Source organism: Camelus dromedarius, chromosome 9 (genome assembly GCF_036321535.1).
Source record: "Camelus dromedarius isolate mCamDro1 chromosome 9, mCamDro1.pat, whole genome shotgun sequence".
Taxonomy (NCBI): domain Eukaryota; kingdom Metazoa; phylum Chordata; class Mammalia; order Artiodactyla; family Camelidae; genus Camelus; species Camelus dromedarius.
In genome coordinates, this window is record NC_087444.1 from 78076514 (window position 1) to 78096548 (window position 20035).

The window sequence follows — 20035 nt, forward strand, 5'->3', positions numbered from 1 at the left end:
GGGCAGACATGGGGAGGGGGTGGCTGGAGGGACTCAGGAAGAGGCCCGGCGGGTCCTTGGGGCACAGGCAGTGGGTGGTCACTGGCCCTTCTGGCAGAGGACAGGTCAGGCTGGGCTCCCTCCTGCACACCCCAGGTGACTGGAAGGTTGTCGGGGCTGGGCAGACAGAAGGAGGGGCCACCACCTTGCCTTGAGGAGGGCCAGGGCCCACAGGACCCCGCTGCTCAGCTGGTTCAGGACTCAAGGTGCCAGGAGGGCACCTCACAGGTTACTGGAGGCGTGGGCTCGTGGGTCCCTCCTCGTTCAGGCCTGGGCTGTGGGAGTGAGGGGACAGCTGGGGAGGCAGCAGGGTGGCGGCTAGGGTTGGTGTGCCATCCTTGGGGGTGGTCCTGGTCACTGCCTGATGCTTGGGCTCCTGATGCTTCCTGCTCCAGTCCCCAGGGTCCCCATGGGAGGCCAGCTCCTGGCCGTGCAGGGAAAGGGGCCCCACCACCGAGGATGGGGCGGATGAACGCGACTCCGGAGGTTCAGTGAATTAAGCACACGGTGTCTCACCCTGCCTGCCTCTTAAAAGCAGAGAAAGGCAGTCAGTCACCAGCGTGTCGGCCTGCTCTAGTGGAAGGGTCAGTTTAGAGGCCTGTGTTTTGGCGGTTTCTTTGTCTGTCAGAATGGAGGAGCAAACAAACAGCACCACGACCCTGCAGCAGGCAGGAGGCCGGGGCTCAGCTCGCCAGGGCCTCGTGGGCTGGCCCCTTCCTCTTCAGTCCTTACAGCATGAGGTACCCTGGAGCTCCAGAACCTTGGGTCTCCTCCCAGATCCTCATTCCAGAATATTCTAGCCACCACTTCTCAATAGGAGCTGACGTCTGAGGGCGTCGTCCCCTCTGTTCCAGCACCCCCCCCCCGCCCCCCCAGTAGGCCTGCACACTTGGTTCGTAGTGACCGGCCCCCAGCGGGGCGCGGAGCGGACGCAGCCATCCGTTCCGACCTCGGGGGCCCACTCCCCCTGAAGAGGCTCCCACGCCCGCTGTGGGTGCTGGGCAGGGTCGCGTGTGCGCCTCTGCCCGGGGCGGGGCGTCTGTCCTGGGGGCCGGGGGCTGAGGGCCGGGTTAAGGTCTAGGGTCGGGGCGGCGTGCGGGCCCGGAGCCACCAGGTGGCGCCAGAGACTGAGGCGGGCGGGCGCGGGGAGCTCGGGAGCCTCCGCCCCGCGCGCACTCACCTGCGCCTGCGCACTCACCTGCTCAGACGCGCACCTCCGCGCCGACCGCCCCGCGCCGCGCACGCTCGCGGCGTTCAGTGCCGCCCGTGCCCTGGCGGTTCTCACACGGAAGGCCGCGGGGGCCGCACAGCCCCCGTCTCAGTTGCCCCGCCTTTGCCTCTCGTTCCCTGTAGACCAGGAATGAGTTACTTCCTTCAGGACCGAGCCCCCTCTGCCGAGTGCCCGTGGGCTCCTGTGGCCCCCGCTGCGGTGCTTCCGGCCACCTCGGGACCAGCACCCCTGCGCGCCCCCCCCCCCCCGTCGCTGCAGCGTGCCCTTTCCTGGGCGAGGGGCGCCCACTTCGTAAATACAGCTCTGTCGGGGTGAGCCACGCCACCTGCGTCTCCAGAGGCGGCTCGGAGCGGGCGTGACGGACGCCCTCTGGCCTGAAATACTCCGTCTGAGGCTTTAAGAAGGGGTTGCCGGGCACCCACCCATCCCGAAGCGCAGCGCGCCCGCGCCCCAGAGACAGCCAGAGGTTCCAAAGGCGCTTTCACTGGGAAGCTGCTCTTTGTGCTGTCTTTCGTCTCCTAATGAATGTGCCTTCCTGTTTTTAATTCTACTTCGAAGGCTAGTTTTGTTTCATCCACATTATTTCTTCTTGAATATTTATAATTTACAAGAGTAGTATTTAACTTAAAATATAACCCTAAAGTTTAATGGCCGTTTTTATGCACACAAAACTACAGACAAGGGGAGCATCACCCACCTATGCACACCTCAGGGACTCCCTGTCTACTTCCAACCACCGTGTACCTTGAGCAGATCTCCTTTCTCCAGCACACCCCTCACAGGCCCGTCCCCGGGACAATTTAAAAGTGATACTTGTACCCTGGCTAGGAACCATTTGGTGTCAGTGGTTAAGAGGTGTAAGATACAACTCTGATGCATTTATGGGGTAACCGCATGCATTCAAAGAGGGGGTGAACAGTAGGCTCATGACATGAGCTGCAGCATCGCTTCTGTGTTGCCCTTTGGAATATTCCGACCAACCACCTCAGATCTCCCCACTCCAGCTGCACAGGCAGACCTGATGAAGCACCGTTCACCTCAGTCATCATAAAGACAAATAATGATTACTCGAGCATGTGAACAGAACCAGAAGTACTGGAAATGGTACCATGCTGGATGGAGTCGGATCTCCACTCAGATCCCCTTTACTGGACGGCACTGTCAGCCCCACCTGCAGCGACAGACTCCCCAGGCTCTAAAGAACTACTCTGCTGACAGCAGCAACCTGACAGACTACAGGCTGCTGGAATGTCTCTGTGAGTCTCATACTGAAAGGGCCCCACGTCCAGAGTTCATAAAGTACTCTGAAATGCTAGCAGCGAAAACCAGCCCTGTCCAGAAGCGTGCGAAGGGCGTGCACAGACATTTCTCCAAATGCACGCAAACTGCCAGCAAGTACTTGGAAACGATGCTCGGCATCGTTAGTCCTGGGGAAACGCACATCAAAACCGCAGTGAGGCACCGCTCACACCCGCTGGATGGACACCGTGAAGAGACGGAAAGTAACAAGCGCTGGAGAAGGTGTGCAGAAGCTCGAGCGCGCTGCTGCTGGCGACGGACAGCGCTGACGCAGCCGTGGGAGATGCTCGGATGATTTTTTTTTATGAGGTTACATAGGAACACCACACGACGGCAATTTCACACCTACGCGTGTGTCTGACAACGTGGAAAGCAGGGACTAGACAGATACTTGTGCGCCCGTGTTCACAGCAGCATTACTCACAACAGCCAAAAGGGGGAAGCCTCCCGAGCGTCCATCAGCAACCGAATGAATCAGCAAAATGTCATATACGCATGGAGTGGAGCAGACTGCAGTCGCAAGAGTGAAATTTTGACATCTGCCACAATGTGGAACAACCGCGAAAACACCATGCTTAGATGCAGAAGGACAAATACTGTATGACTCCACTGATGTGAAGTACCCAGCACAGGCAAGTCCAGAGAGCCAGTACAACAGAGGAAGCCCTGGACTGGCGGAGAGGGAGGGGCAACTGATTCTTCTAATAAAGCCAAGTCTTGGGTATGGGGGCCGGGGGTGGCTGCACAACTGTGGCTGTGTTTAATGCCGCTGGATCGCACACTGCAGAACAGTTAAAATCTTAAGTATGATGTGATGCACATTTTATAAGAACAAACATTTATAAAGTGGGTAACTGGCCAATGATGAGTAAATACAGGAGTCATGGACGGGATGGAAGCTGACTTACATAGTCACCCTTTCAAGAGTGATTTCAACAAGTCAGGAGCAGAACCTAGGAAATCTAGGACCTCTAAGGAGCAGCAGGAAGGGGCTAGACGTGGGGAAACATGAAGCCGAAACATGCGTGATCTGCATCAACCAGAGACGAGACCCTAAAACAGTGATACAGAAAGTGAGAACGGAATCCAGCACGTAGAAGATGACACAGGTGACCACCAGCAGCAGGACGGTGTGGGCGGCTCTGGTCTCCAGGGGACATCTGTGGTGGCCAGTGGGGGTGTGGATGTGCTGCACTCTCTGGTGGTGTCTGTGCAGGAGAAGCACCGTGGAGCCACCGGACCAGACCACGAGGCCAATAAACATGGCATCACGAAATGACCACAGGACGACAGCGCCTGCACTGAGTTGAGGCTGAACAGAACCACATCCCTTGGGTGTCAGTGTCACTTCCTGCGCTCTGTGGACCCGTGACTGTCACAGGAATATAGACATTTATTAAGACACTGATCATCCAGCAGGTGCAACAGGAAGGACCAATGACCTTGGCTCTTCCTCTGAGCACCATCCACTCCACCGTCCTGAGGATCAGAGTGACAAGCTGATAGGTGCTCAGGACACAGGTGGAGCACAGGCTGCTGCTGCGGGCCACTCTCTGTATATAATATACAAACTTACACCCAAGACTGGACAGGGGCTTCCTCAGAACAAAAGTAGCCATTGTGTGGGGAATCCTAGAGGAGAGAAGAACCAGAAGATTTGCTACAACCTTGTGGGTGAGAATCGTGTCTGTGGGTCTTCTCTTGTGTCCAAACAAGATACGAGAGAGGTTGCAGAGGAAAAGAATGACACTGGCCAGAGACCCAAGCATCATCTGTAACAGAAAGGTGGTTTTCACGGCCACGCTACCCGCCCCCCCCCCTTGGTACCTCAGCTCATTTTTGTGAAAAGACAGAGAGGGTTCAGGGGGGCCCAAGCGACAGGAGGCCGTGCTGGTGACGACAGCGGTCTTCTTACAGAACCAATGTTGAGAAAGGGTTCTCTTTTCCAGTCCCTAGAGGGCAGATGCTGTCACACTCCACAGGAGGGGCCCAACCTCGAGAACATACACGTGACTGCAGTTACCCTTTTCAGCACTGTTATTTGTGTTTGTCTTGTGTGTTCTGATTCTGCACCTGCACGTAACATCCACGAACTCAGGAACCATGTCTGTCTTGTTCAACAATACGGTTGATACATTATAGGTCCTACAAGGTATGTACTGAGCAAATGAACACACGACAGGAGACTAAGACTAGGACGTGCTCTACCCTCTCCCGTTAGGATTTACGATCATCCTGTCTATTGTAATGACATACTAACGTAAGGAAGTGAAGTGGAAAATGCGAATACATCATTGAGATTATAAGATTGTCTGACCAAGTTTAACACAGCCTCGAGTGAATGAGTTGTCCACATTTGAGGACTCACATGTCATCCAAGAGACAAAATAACTTAAAAAGAAATGAATTGTGGACCTCAGGTTTTCGGTTCCTCACGGAAGAAAGTTGGAAGTCACCACTCCATTCTAACAACAAGTAAAACACTGAACAGACCTGAAAATTCTTGCATCAAAGAGAGAGGAGAGAAACAAATGGGACATAGTTAAACTTACAAGTTTTGGCACAGCAAAGGAAACCGTAAGCAAAACAAAAGGACAATATAAGGAATGGGAGAAAATATTTGCAAGTGATACGACTGACAAAGGTTTAATATCCAGAATATGTAAACAGCTCATACAACTTCAAAACAAAACAAAAAACCCAGACAACCCAATCCAAAAATGGGCAGAAGACTTGAACAAGCAAGTCCCCAGTGAAGAGAAAGAGATGGCCAACAGGCACATGGAAAGATGCTCAACATCGCTAATTATCAGAGAAACGCAAATCAAAACTGCAATGAGGTATCACCTCCCACCAGTCAGAATGGCCACCATTAAAAAGTCCATGAACAATAAATGCTGGAGAGGCTGTGGAGAAAGGGAGCCCTCCTGCACCACTGGTGGGGATGCAGTTTGGTGCAGCCACTGTGGAAAACAATGTGGAGATTCCTCAAAAATCTAAAAATACACTTACCATAATGACCCAGCAATCCCACTCCTGGGCATATATTGGAGGGAACTCTAATTTGAAAAGACACCTGCACCCCAATGCTCACAGCAGCTCTATTTACAACAGCCAAGACATGGAAGCAACCTAAATGTCCACTGACAGATGACTGGATAAAGAAGATGTGGTGTATTTATACAATGGAATACTACTCAGCCATAAAAAGAATAAAATAAAGCTATTTGCAGCAACATGGATGGACACAGAGATCTTCATTCTAAGTGAAGTAAGCCAGAAAGAGAAAGAAAAATACCATATATCACTCATATGTGGAATCTAATAAAAGAGAAAAAAAGGACACTAATGAACTCATCTACAAAACAGAAACAGACTCACAGACATAGTAAGCAGTCTTATGGTTACTGGGAAAAGGGGTGGGAAGAGGTAAATTCGGGAGTTTGAGATTTGCAAATGTTAACCACTATATGTAAAAGCAGATTAAAAAAACAAATTTCTTCGGTACAGCACAGGGAACTATATTCAATATCTTGCAGTAACCTTTAATGAAAAAGAATATGAAAACCAATATCTGTATGTATCTGCATGACTGGGACATTGTGCTGTACACCAGAAATGGACACATTGTAACTGACTGTTGGTCAATAAAAAAAAGCTAGAGAGAGGAGAGAAGATCAGGCCATCATTGCTACCAGGATGGGGTAGACAGACAGGTGAGTGGAGGGAAGCCAGGCTTCCTGGAGCAGAGACTCAGGAGCAGAAATCCTCATATGACCCCCTAAGAACTCCCATCAGGGCTCCTCCCTCACCCCTCCCAGTGACTCTTACATGCACGCAGGGCCCCTCACCCCCTGCAGCTCCCCTCCCACAAACATGGTCCATAGTCTCCTTCCTGTGGGACTGAAGGTTTACTGGGGTGAGTGATGTGGTCAAACCTACTGGGCGGACATTCTGTGGGACACAGAGACCGACCCCACAGACAAGGCGCCTCCCTGACATCAACAGTCATGAACCAGAAACGCAGGGGGACTCACCTGCCCCTCCACAGTCCACGACCACCAGCCCCGCACAGTCGCACACGGACACCACCGCAGCCAGTCAGACATGAATCCACGGAAGGGCCCTTGTGCCGTCCCAGGAACCACATCCCAGTGCCCGCCTCCCTCATGAGCCTCTCCTCACCCACAGGTGTGCGGGGACCAGCAAGGGCAGGGCAGTGTCCATGTACCTGGAAAAGTTGGTGCAAACCATTCTTAAAAAAAGAGTGAGAACACTGAAGCCTTATTCCAACACATTTTCTAGTGACAGCTCTCATTTCATGTAACAAAATGTAAGGCAGTTGTGTCTCTGGTGCCTGAACATTTTTTGCTCCACTCAATTGCTCATACCTTCTCGGGGTTCATAACTTCTGTTATAAAATGACTAGAACGCATACATAGAGTCGAAGCAGCAGGAATCAATGTGATGCTGAGTCAGGAGAGGAGTGTGTGACTCAAATGGGTCAGCACAGAGGTCATCAGGCTGGTGTGTGGAGACCTCTGAAGAGCACGAGAAAACCCTGCTGAGAGAGCTCAGCCTGCAGGAAGATGGACACAGGAGGCAGGAATAAAGCCTGGACCAGAGGGGCACGGGGAGGGTTGGGGAGGGTGGAAGCACTTTGCTCCCAGTGTTGAATCACTAAAACTTTTGCCAGAAATTGCCTTGATACATCATGCTCTTTGCCACGGCCACCACCTGGAGTCCTTTTCCATATTGACCAGTCTTAGTCTGTTTTTGCTGCTGTAACAAAACATCACCGCTGGGTTATAAGAACAGAAAATTATTGCTCACAGTTCTAGAGGCTGGAAATCCAAGATCAAGGTGCCAGCATGGTCCCTTTCTGGTGAGATTCGCTTCCTGACTCAAGGCTGGTGCCTTCTGTGACCTCACGTGGTGGGAAGGGCCGTGCGGCTCTCTGAGGACCTTCATAAGGGCTCTAGCCCCGTTCACGAGGCCCCACCCTCAGGACCCAAGCACCCTCAGAGGCCCAGCTCCTAACGCCGTCGCCTCTGGAGATTGCACGGCAGCACACACGTCTTTGGGGGGGACATGCGCTCTCTGGCCACAGCGTGGCCCCAGGTACATTTCATGGTTTTTTCAAATAAAAAATTCAATGTTAAATTACCACTGATAGTATTATTCTAACTCCATATTTACAGTTAAAAAAACAAAACCCCAGCATGCATTGCTTATTTTCCAACACCCACACCATTCAAGGCGGACAGAGGGGGCACGTCATTCCAGCGGGGACACAGACATGAGCAGCACTCCCGCACAACGTGAAAGCAGAGGCCCCTGCTTTCTGAACCCAATGCAGAGGCACAGTGACCCTGGCCACACAAAGTCTGGCAGAGATTTTAAAGTGACCCCACTCCTCTTTCCCTCACTGTCTGGGACTCCAGGGCACAGGGATTCGCCGTGAACCTCGTGAGTCTGGTCCCACTCAGGAATCTAAATGTGTTTCTTCATCTTATACAGAGTTACAGCTAATCCAGCTGTTAGGTTTACGGTCAACCACCTTTGTCCAGCACTTCTGGGTGACCTCGCTGGACTTCTCCACTCTAAGGGGCTCATGGGTAGCCCTTAGGAAGTTTATTCTCGGAAAAAGAAATTATAGCTCTGTTCAGGCCCCTAGTGACATTACTGGGTGGGACTCCCTCGCCTGGCCCATTCATACCTGCTCTAATCCGGGCCGCACGTATGAATGTTACTCAAGCAAAGTCAGAGCAACAGGAAGCCACCGGAAGCAGCTGACCAGACAGACGGTTCTAGAGGAGATTTGTAATTTTAACGGTGTGACCCTAGACCTGGGAAGAAGCAACAAGAGGGAACATTTTCCTGGACCATAACAGACCAGTGAGGCAGGTGGGCCAGAGGCTCCCCGCTCCCGTCAGGAAGGCCTGGTCTCGCAGCGAGCGGCCTGTCAGCGGGGCCCTCACCGGCCTAGGAGCGAGCCCCCGAGCACCGTGCGGCGAAATGGCCGTGCAACGCCTCCCAAGCCGTGGTTGAATTTACGACCGTGAGGGCACTTGCCATCAGTCTCCACAACGGTTAAGTCACGGGCCGCTGCGGTCGCCGCCCTTCAGGGCGGGAAGCAGGGGTGAGGCGCTCCGTGCTCTGGGAAAGCGCAGAGCAGGCCTTCACACAGCTAGATACGTTCAGGAGATTTTATGAGCCCACATTCTTGCGTCTCCTCCTGTCTAGAAAAGCACTCAGCTCACTCACGCTGACGTCTGCTTTGACCCCTAAGGACAGCTGTCCTGCAAAAACCACATGGCTCTTAACACGCCACCCGAGGGGCCCGCTCGCAGCGCTCACGTCCCCAGTGAGTCAGCTATGATGGTGCTCACAGCAAGCGCATCGCTAGGCGAGGACTCTCTGACTGGTTCTCCAGAGCCTTTCCCTGGATACCTGAGGGCTAAGGCCTTCTCAGACATCCTCAGCTTTCTTCCGTTTTTCTGGGTTCAGCTGTTTATCTTGGTGCACACTTCTGTGTTGGGTTCCTCTTACACAAATGATGGTCTCTCTTTGAGGTCCAAGAACTTAGGGTACACCCCTCCTACCAAGATTGCCGCCACGAACCAAGCCACCATCCTGCTGACGCAGCCCCTGGACTCCGCTGGGCTCTCCTCCCACTCCCACCTCGAGGCTGCAGGGATGTCAGGGCCCCATCACCCCGGACAGACTGGCAGGTTAGGCAGGGACAGCGTGGCACCCACAGTTCAGCAGGAAGTAGACACAGAAGAGACCTTCGCCACTGTTCCAAAGATCTGTCACTGCCAATCTGTTGGGGGGAATGTTGGGTCCACTGACGTCCTCCAAAGTCCCATGGCCCCCATTCCTGGGCTCGCAGATGTCTGCCTGAGGTGCCTCAACAGATAAAGTACATTCGTTACTGGGCGTGTTTCCCCTGACAAACTAATAGCCCCAGGTAATGCCTAAGCTCACAACAGCTCAGGCTGCCCTGTTTCAGCCACCTTATCAGAGTCATAAACCCCAACACCCTTCATGGACCCTAAACCAACCAATCAGAGACTTGCACACAGCTGCTCAGCCACCTTGTGACCCGACCTTATAAAACACCCCAACAACCGGCCCTCGTTGCTCACACGGGCGCCTCTCACCTGCTGTTGTCTATGGCAGGGTACCCTAATAAACTCCTTTTCTATTCCTCTCCCCACAGAAAGAAGATACACTGCCCATCTTCTCTTCCTCTGCATAGTGATTCCTCCTGTCAAGGTACCAGGGAACCTGGAGCATCAGTGGCCCCCAGAGGTCTTGGATACTTAGATGCTCTAGATTATCTTTACTGTTGTAACCGCTTATTTTGGAATAATTACACATTCACAGGAAGTTATAAAAAAAAAAGCACAGAGAGTCCATGTGTACCCGTCACCTACTTTCTCCCAGTGACTGCATCCTCACAGCTCCAGTACAATATCAAGACCAGGAAACATCCCCCAAATCCATAGGTCTTATCAAATTTAATCAGCGTACACAGACTAGCCTGTATATGTTTCTACAGAACTTTATTACGTACGTAGATTCATGTAATGGTACTACAATCAAGGTGTAGAACTATTCCGTCACAACAAACATCTCCCTTATCCTGCATCTTTGCAGCCGTACCCACACCTCTCCAAGCCCTATCCTTATCTCCAAGCAATCACTAATCTGTTCAACACACTTACAATTTTGTCATTTTTTTGAATTTTTTATGAATGGAATCATAGGATGTCACCTTTTGACAGTATTTTTCTTCACTCAACATATTACCCTTGAGATACATCCACATTTTCACACGTATCCATTTTTCACCCTTTTTATTGCTGAGTCATATAGCACAGTATAGATGCACCACTGTTTAGCTATTTATTTATGAAAAGACATTTGGAGTTTTTACTTTTTTTCTTGCTGTTACACATCTGCTGCTGAAAGCCCTTTCCCTAAATTCAGAAGCAAGACGTGAGTGCCCACTCTCACCACTTCTATTTAACATGGTATTGGAAGTACTAGCCACAGCAACGAGACAAGAAAAAGAAGTAAAAGGCATCCATTTTGGAAGAAAAGAAGTAAAGCTGTCACTATTTGTAGATATGATATTATATATAGAAAACCCTAATGTCTCCACAAAAAACTACTAGAATAAATGACTTTAGTAAAGTTGTAGGATGCTAAATTAGTATACAGAAATCTGCTGCTTTTCCGTACACTACTAATGACCTATCAGAAAGAGAAAGCAAAAAAAAAAAAAAAAAACCCATTTAAAATCACATCAAAAAGAATAAAATATTCAAAATTGTAGAATAGATAAACAAGATTATACTGTATAGCATAGGGAAATATATACAAGATCTTACAGTAGCTCACAGAGAAAAAATGTGACAATGAATATATATATGTTCATGTATAATTGAAAAATTGTGCTCTACACTGGAATTTGACACAACATTGTAAAATGATTATAAATCAATAAAAAATGGTAAAAAAGAATAAAATATGTAAGAATAAACTTAAGCAAACAAAATGACAATCTATGGGATGGAAGAAAATATTTGCAAAAGATGAGATTGACAAGGACTTAATTTCCAGAATATATAAACAGCTCATACAACTTAATAATAAAAAAAACAAACAGCTCAAACCAAAAGTGGCCAGAAGACCTAAACTAGAAATTCTCTGACAAAGACATACAAATGGCTAATTGGCACATGAAAAAATGCTCAATATCGCTAATTATCAGAGAAATGCAACTCAAAACTACAATGAGGTATCACCTCACACCAGTCAGAATGGCCATCATTCAAAAGTCCATGATTGATAAATTCTGGAGAGGGTGTGGAGAAAAGGGAGCCCTCCTACACTGTTGGTGGGAATGCAGTTTGGTGCAGCCACTGTGGAAAACAGTATGGAGATTCCTCAAGAAACTAAAAATAGAGCTACCATATGATCCAGCAATTCTACTCCTGGACATATATCCAGAAGGAACTCTAATTTTAAGATACACGAACCCCAATGTTCATAGCAGCACTATATACAACAGCCAAGACATGGAGACAACCTAAATGTCCATCCACAGATGACTGGATAAAGAAGCTGTGGTATATTTATACAATGGAATACTACTCAGCCATAAAAAGAATAAAATAATGCCATTGGCAACAACATGGATGGGCCTGGAGACTGTCATTCTTAGTGAAGAAATCCAGAAAGAGAGAAAAATACCATATGATATCACCTGTGGAATCAAAGAAAAAAAAAAAGACAAGTAAACTTACTTACAAAATAGAAACAGAATCACAGACATAGAAAATAAACTTCTGGTTACTGAGGAGGAGTGGAAAGAAGTTAGGAAGGGATAAGTTGGGAGTTTGAGATCTGCAGACACTATCTTCAAATGTATATATGAAACATATAAAATATATAAACAACAAGTTTATACTGTATAGCAAAGGGAAATATACTTAAGATCTTGTAGTATGGTAAAAAATATGAAAATGAATATATGTGTGTTCATGCATGACTGAAGCATCATGCTGTACAGCAGAAATTGTCACAACATTGTAAACTGACTATACTTCAATAAAATATATATCTACAAAAAATGATAGTCTCTTCCATCAGTTTGCTGGGAAAAATGGACAGCTGCATATAAAATAATGAGATTAGAACATTTTCTCACATCACATACAAAAATTAACTCAAAATGGATTAAAGACCTAAATGTAAAACCTGAATGCATAAAATGCCTAAAAGAGAACATAGGCTGAATGTTCTTTGACACAAATTGTAGCAACATTTTTTGGGATATTTCTCCTAAGGCAAAATAAATAAAAATTAAATAAGCAAATTGGATATAATTAAAAGCTTTTGCATAGCAAAGGAAACCAATGAGAAAACAAAAAAGCAACCTAATGAATGGGAGAAAATATTTGCAAGTAATATGTCTGATAATTGGTTAATATCCAAAATATATAAAGAGCTCATACAACTCAATATCAAAAAAGCAAATAACCTGATCGAAAAATGGTCAGAAGACCTGAATAGGTATTTTTCCAAAGAAAACATACAGACGGCCAACAGGCACATAAAAAGATCTCAATATTGCTAATCATTAGAGAAATGCAGATCAAAACCACAATGAGATAGCCATTCTGACAGGTGTGAGGTGATACCATCAAAATGTCTGTAAGTAAATGTTGGTGAGGAAGTTGAGAAAAGGGAACTGTTGTTTACTGTTGGTGGGAACTTAAATTAGTGCAGTCACTATGGAAAACAGTATGGTGTTTCCGCAAAAAACTTAAAATAGAGCTACCATATAATTTATCAATTCCACTGCTGGAGGGAAGTCCAAAGGGAAAAAACCCCATGAATTTAAAAAGATAAATTCACCCCAATATTCAAAGCATAATTATTTACAATAGCCAACATATGAAAGCAACCCAAGAGTCCATCAATGGATGGATAAAAAAGATGTGGTATATATGTACAATGGAATATTACTCAGCCATGAAAAAGAATGAGGTTCTGCTACTTGCAACAATGCGAATGGACCTACAGAGTACTATGCTTAGTGAAATAAGTCAGACAGAGAAAGACAAATACTGTATGTCATCATTTATCGTGGAATGTAAAAAAATAAAATGAATGTATATAACAAACAAACAAAAGAAACAGATTCACAGCTATAGGAAACAAACTAGTGGTTACCAGAGGGAAGGGAGGAGGAACAGCATAAGGTTATGGATAAAGAGATAAAAAATCCTATGTATAAAATAGGTAAGCATCCAGGATATATCATACAACACAGACAGATATAGGCATTATTTTGTAATAACATTACATTGAGTATAATCTATGAAAATATTCAATCACTGTGCTGCTGTACACCAGAAACATAATATTGTAAAGTAACTTAACTTTATTTAAAAAAATAGAACTGCCATATGATCCTGCAATTCTACTTTTTTGTACTTATCTGAAGAAAATGGAAACAGTAACTTGAAAAGATACATGCAGCCTATGTTCGCTGCTGCTTTATTTAAACAGCCAAGATATGGAGGAAATCTGTGTCTATCAATAGTCAATGGATAAGGATGGTGTGGCATATATACATATGATAAAATATTTTTCAGCCATAAACAGCTATCTCCATTTGCGACCACATGGATGGTGGTTGAGGGCACTACGGTAGGTAAAATATGCCAAACAGAGAAAGACATAAAGACAAATATATGATCTCACATGTGGAGCCTCAAAACAAACAAAGACAAGCTTATAAAAAAAGAGGTTTAGCAGACTGGTGTTTGCCAGAGGCAGGGGTTAGGGGTGTGTGAAATACATGGAAGTGGTCAAAAGGTACAAACTTCCAATCGTAAAATAAATAATTTTGGGGATATGGTGTGCAGCCTGGTTACTATAGTTGATTATACTATATCGCATATTTGAACGTTGCTACATGAGCAAATCTTAAAAGTTTCTCATCACAAGGAGAAATCTGTTAACTGTGTGGTGATGGATGTTAACTAGACTTATTACTACTCTGTAATATATACGCACAAACCGAATTGTTATGCTGGACACCTGTGACTAATATTGTGTCAATTATATCTCAGTAAAGACACAAGAATTATAAATAACATGATCATTGTATAACAGTTCAAATTTTCTGCATTTTTCCCTAAAATAATGGTTCTTAAACTTTGTCTCGGGAAGACTTGATCTTCTTAAAAAGCAACTGAGAAGCCCGAAGACCTTCTGTTTCTGTCTCACCATTATCCATATTTACCATACTGAAATTAAATCTGAGAAGTATTTCAAAAGCTATGTATGTCTGTAACAATTTAAAACCCATTATATTTTAACAAATATTTGACACAAAGTTGTAAAATGATTATAAATCAATAAAAAATGTTAAAAATAAATAAATAACATTAAAAAAATAAGATATTTCATGTGAAATAACTATTTTTTAAAAAAAGCCTCATAGACTTAGGAAGTAAACTTATGGTTCCCAGGGGAGGAAGGGGAGGGGAGGGATAAACTAGGAGTTTGGGATTTGCAGATACTAACTACTACATATAAAATAGATAAACAACAAGGTCCTTCTGTGCAGCACAGGGAACTCTATTCAACACCTTGTAATAGCCTATAATGAAAAAGACTATGAAAAGGGATACATGTATGTATGTGTATGGCTGAAACATGATGCTGTGCACCAGAAGCTGACACAACACTGGAAACTGATTACACTTCAATTAAAAAAAAAATATTAGAGGAGATGCCATTGTTTTGCCCTTTTACGTATCTCTTTAAATATGGCTAACAGAAGACATCTGGGTCCTCCTATCGACTTCACGTTTAAAATAATGTGGTATTTTATTTTGGTTGAAGTTGATGGATAATTTCAAGCTGCGTAATTATGTAGCTAGTAAGGAGAAAAGCATTTTACATTCTTTTCAGATAATTTTGGATAATCCTCTTTGCTATTATACCAACACTTGAGAAGTGCTGACTTGAAGAAAAAAAAAAAGATCAGTCCTACTGTTTAATGTCATGTTCAGTTGATGGGAGAAAATGTTTTCAAACTATTAAAACTAATTAAAGATATGAATATAGTCAAATGGCATTAGCAAGTTTTCTTTAAATGAGCATGATAGAAGTGATTTCTTTGCAATTATTGTGTCCATTGAAAATTATTCATTTCTTAATTAATATTTTAATTAAAAATTTTTGTACAATCTTTAAGGGTAACCTTCCATTTACAGTTATTACAAAATATTGGCTACATTCCCCGTGTTGGACAATATATGCTTGAGCCTGTCTTACACCCGTAGTTTGTACCTCCACTCCCCTACCTCTATATTGTCCCTCCTCGCCTCCCCACTGGTCACCTTTGTTCTCAATATCTGTGAGTCTGCTTCTATTTTGTTATATTCACTAGTTTGTCATGTATTTTCAGAGTCCACATATATGTGATGTCATATAAAATTTATCTTTCTCTGTCAGACTTATCTCACTTAGCCCTCTAAGTCCATCCACGTTGCTGCAAATGGCAAAGTTTTGTTCTTTTTTGTGGCAGAGTGGTATTCCATTCTGTGTGTGTGTGTGCACACACACGTTGACCAGACGTGGGGAGGTGACATTTGGGTGTAGGCCTCTGATCTTTGTGTGACATTGACATTTTCTTGTTATGTGTGGGGACTTCAGATCTGGTACTAGGTGGGTGTGAGCACCCAAGGGGGTCAACCAGTTGTGTGTTTTGTCTTTCTCTGATGGACCAGGTGTTTTGTGGGGGTGAGGGTCAAGTTTGTGACTCACATCACTGCATGATGAGGACTTGGCTGAATTATGAGAAAGAAATTTGTGTCCAGTGCTAGTTGGGTGATGAGAGCTAGTTTCTGTCTGTGCAGCTCCAAGGTTACCCAATAACCAGACTCAGAAATTCACCAGATGACAAAAACGGCACTAGTCCAACTTGTGGGTCAACTATATTGCTCTCCCAAGGGCTTCAGTGACCAGTTGGCCATCGAGGCACTGGGCATGATAAACAGAGTGCTGGGGGCCTAATGTTTGCTGAGGGCAGAACTTCAAGCAAATACTGGTGGGGGTGGGGCGGGTAAGGGAGCCTGGAGCAGGAGTCCAGCCATACGGGGCTCCTGGCCAGTGCATGGGCATGGCTGAGGTGGGCACGGGCCTACCTCACCACTCTTATTCATCAAAGTCCCAGCTGGAACAATTAGGCAGGACAGAATTTCATACAGAGAAAATCCTAAAGACTCAGCCAAAAAACTGTTAGTACTAATCAACAAATTCAGTAAAGTTGCAGGATGCAAAAATCAGTATATAGCATTAGTCACGTCTGCATTTCTACACACTAACACCGAAATGTCTGAAAAGCAAACTATCCTATCCACGATAGCATCAAAAATAATGAAATACTTGGGACTACATTTACCTAAGGGAATTAAAGATCTATACAATGAGAATTATAAGAACTTGATGTAAGAAGACATGGGTAAGTGAAAAAATGTCTCATGTTCATGGACTGGAGAATGTTGTTAAAGTGTCCATATTGCCTGAACTCATCTAGAAATTCAACATAATCCTTATCAAAACTTCAATGGCATCACAGCAAAGGAAACCGTAGACAAAACAAAAACACAACCCACGGACTGGGAGAAAATACTTGCAAATGATGAGACTGACAAGGGCTTAATCTCCAGAATCTACAAACAGCTCTTACAATTTAATAACAAAAACACAAACAACCCAATCCAAAAGTGGGCAGAAGACATAAACAAGCAATTGTCCAATGAAGACACACAAATGGCCAACAGGCACATGAAAAAATGCTCAGTATCACTAATTATCAGAGAAATGCAAATCAAAACTGCAGTCAGGTATCACCTCACTCCAGTCAGAATGGTCATTATTAAAATGTCCACAAGTGATAAATCCTGGAGGGGATGTGGAGACAAGGGACCCCTCCTTCACTGCTGGTGGGGATGCAGTTTGGTGCAGCCACTGTGGAAAACAGTATGGAGGTTCCTCAAAAGACTAAAAATAGATTTACCATATGATCCAGCAATCCCACTCCTGGGCATTATAACTGGAGGGAACTCTAATTTGAAAAGACACATGCACCCCAGTGTTCATAGCAGCACTATTTACAGCAGCCAAGACATGGAAGCAACCTAAATGTCCATGGACAGATGACTGGATAAAGAAGCTGTGGTATAGTTATACAATGGAATACTACTCAGTGATAAAAAAGAATACAATAACGCCATTTGCAGCAACATAGAATGACAATCTCCAGGTCCATCCAAGTGAAGTAAGACAGAAAGAGAAAGAAAAATATCATATGATATCACTTCTATGTAGAATCTAAGAAAAAGACATGTGAACTTATTTACAAAGCAGAAACAGACTCACAGACACAGAAACCAAACTTACGGTAACCAGGTGGGGAAGGGGGTGTGAAGGGATAAATTGGGAGTTTGAGACTTGCCAATACTAACATACATATAAAATCTATAAACAACAAGTTCATACCGTATTGCACATGGAACTATATTCAGTATCCTGTAGTTGCCTATAAAGAAAAAGGACGTGAAAGGGAATGTACGCATGTATATGGATGACTGAAACATTGTGCTGTCCACCAGAAATTGCCACAACATTGGAAACTAAACTTCAATTAAAAAAAAAAGGTAAAAGCATTTCAATGGCATCTGTCACAGAAATAGAAAAAACATTCCTAAAATTTGTATGGAACACAAAAGACATCAAACGGTCAAAGCAATCATGAGAAAGGAGAACAAAGGCAGAAGCCTCACAGCTCCTGATCTGATGGCCCGAAAGCAACAGGAACGTTGGCAGCATGGTGCTGCCAAAACGCAGACACACTGACCAACCGTGCAGCGTACAGGGCCTGTGAATAAAATCACACGCACATGGTCAGGTAATATTTGACAAGGGAGCCAAGAACACTCACTGAGGAAAGGACAGCCTCACCGACAAATGATGCTGGAAAACTGGACAAACGTGCAGAAGAATGAAACCGGACCCTTATCTTACACTAATCACAACAACGAACTAAAAATGATTAAAGCCTTAAGCGTAAGACCCGAGACCACAAAACTCCTAGAAGAAAACAGGGGAGAAGCTCAACACTGGTCTTGGCAATGAGGTTTTGAACATGACACCAAACGCAACAGACGCAAAACTCAACAAGAGGGACCATGTCAAACTTAAAAGCTGTAACAGCCAAGGAAACAATATGAAAAGGCAACTTACAGAAAGGGAGAAAATATTTGTAAACCATGTATCAAATAAGGGGCTAATAGCCAAAATAAATAGAATTCACGCAACTCAATAACAAAATCCCCACAATTTGAATAAAAAAATGGACAGAGGAGCTGAATAGACGTTTTCCCCAAAGAAGACAACCAAGTAGCCAACAGGTGCCTGTGAAAAATGCTCAACATCACTAATTAGGGAAACACAAATCAAAACCACAGCGATGTACTCTGTCAGAATGGCCGTCATAAAGACAAGAGATCAGGGTTGGTGAGGGTGTGGGGTAAAGGGAACCCTCATACACCGTTGGTGGGAACATTATTGGTCTAGCACTATCCAAAACAATATGGAGGTTCCCCCCAGATTAAAAAATAGAACCACCATATGATCCAGTAGTCCGTTACCGGGTGTATATATAACACAGGAGGCCGAACAGTTACCTGCACTCCATGTTAACTGCAGTATTATTCACAACATGCAAAATGTGGAAACTAAATATCCATCAACAGATGAATGGATAAAGAAGAGCGGCATATACGCACGTATATATGAATATTATTCAGCCAGGAGAAAGAAGGAAGCCCTGCCATTTCAACAATGTATGTAATGTGACAGTTACTAGCTAATGCGATGGTGGTGCTCGTATTGCAATATATAAATGTGTCAAACAACACACGCTGTACACCTTAAACAATTTTATATGTCAGTTTAAAAAGTGAAAAAGATCATCATCATGGGTTTGTGTCAAAAATCTGGTTTTCAGTGAAGAACTACTGAACAGTATAATTATGGCTATTATTGTAGCTGACTCCATGTATTTAGATTCTCAGTCATTTTCAGCAATTCAAGGGCAGGAGCGAAGAACTCTAGGATCCTGAAGAATCAGCAGGAAGGGGGAAATAGTAGGAAAACATGAAGCCAAAATATGAGAGGTTTGCATCAACCACAGATAAGTGTCCACTAAAGCAATGACATAAAAAGCGAAAACAGAATCCAACACGTGGAAGACGACAAAAGTGACCGTCAGCATCAGGACGGTGTGGGCGGCTCTGGTCTCCGGAGGGCATGTGTGATACCTGTTGGGGGTGTGGCTGTGCTGCACTCTCCGGTGGTGTCTGAGCAGGAGGAGCACCGTGGAGCCACCGCACCAGACCACGAAGCTAATGAACATGGCATCAGAGATGGGCCACAAGAAGACAAAGCCTGTGTCAGGATCGAGGTTGAGCAGAACCACCTGCCTTGCGTGTCCGCATAGCTGTGCATGTCCTGTAGGCTAGTGATTTTCTCAGGGACACATATACTAATCAAGACACTAAATATCCAGCAGATGTAACAGGAAGAGCCAGTGACTCTGGGGGCGCTTCCTCTGGGCATCGTCCACTCCGCTCTCCGGGGGATGAGAGCGATAAGCCAGTAGGCACTCAGGACGCAGGTGGAGTGCAGGGTGATTCTGTGAGCCGTTTGGTGGACGTAATGCACAAGTTTACGCCCAAGACTGGGTAGGAATTGCCTCGAGATGAAAGTTGCCATTGTGTGGGGAATTCCAGTGGAAAGAAGAACCAGGGAGTTGGCCACAGCCATGTGGATGAGAATCGTGTGTGTGGGCCTTAGCTTTCGTCC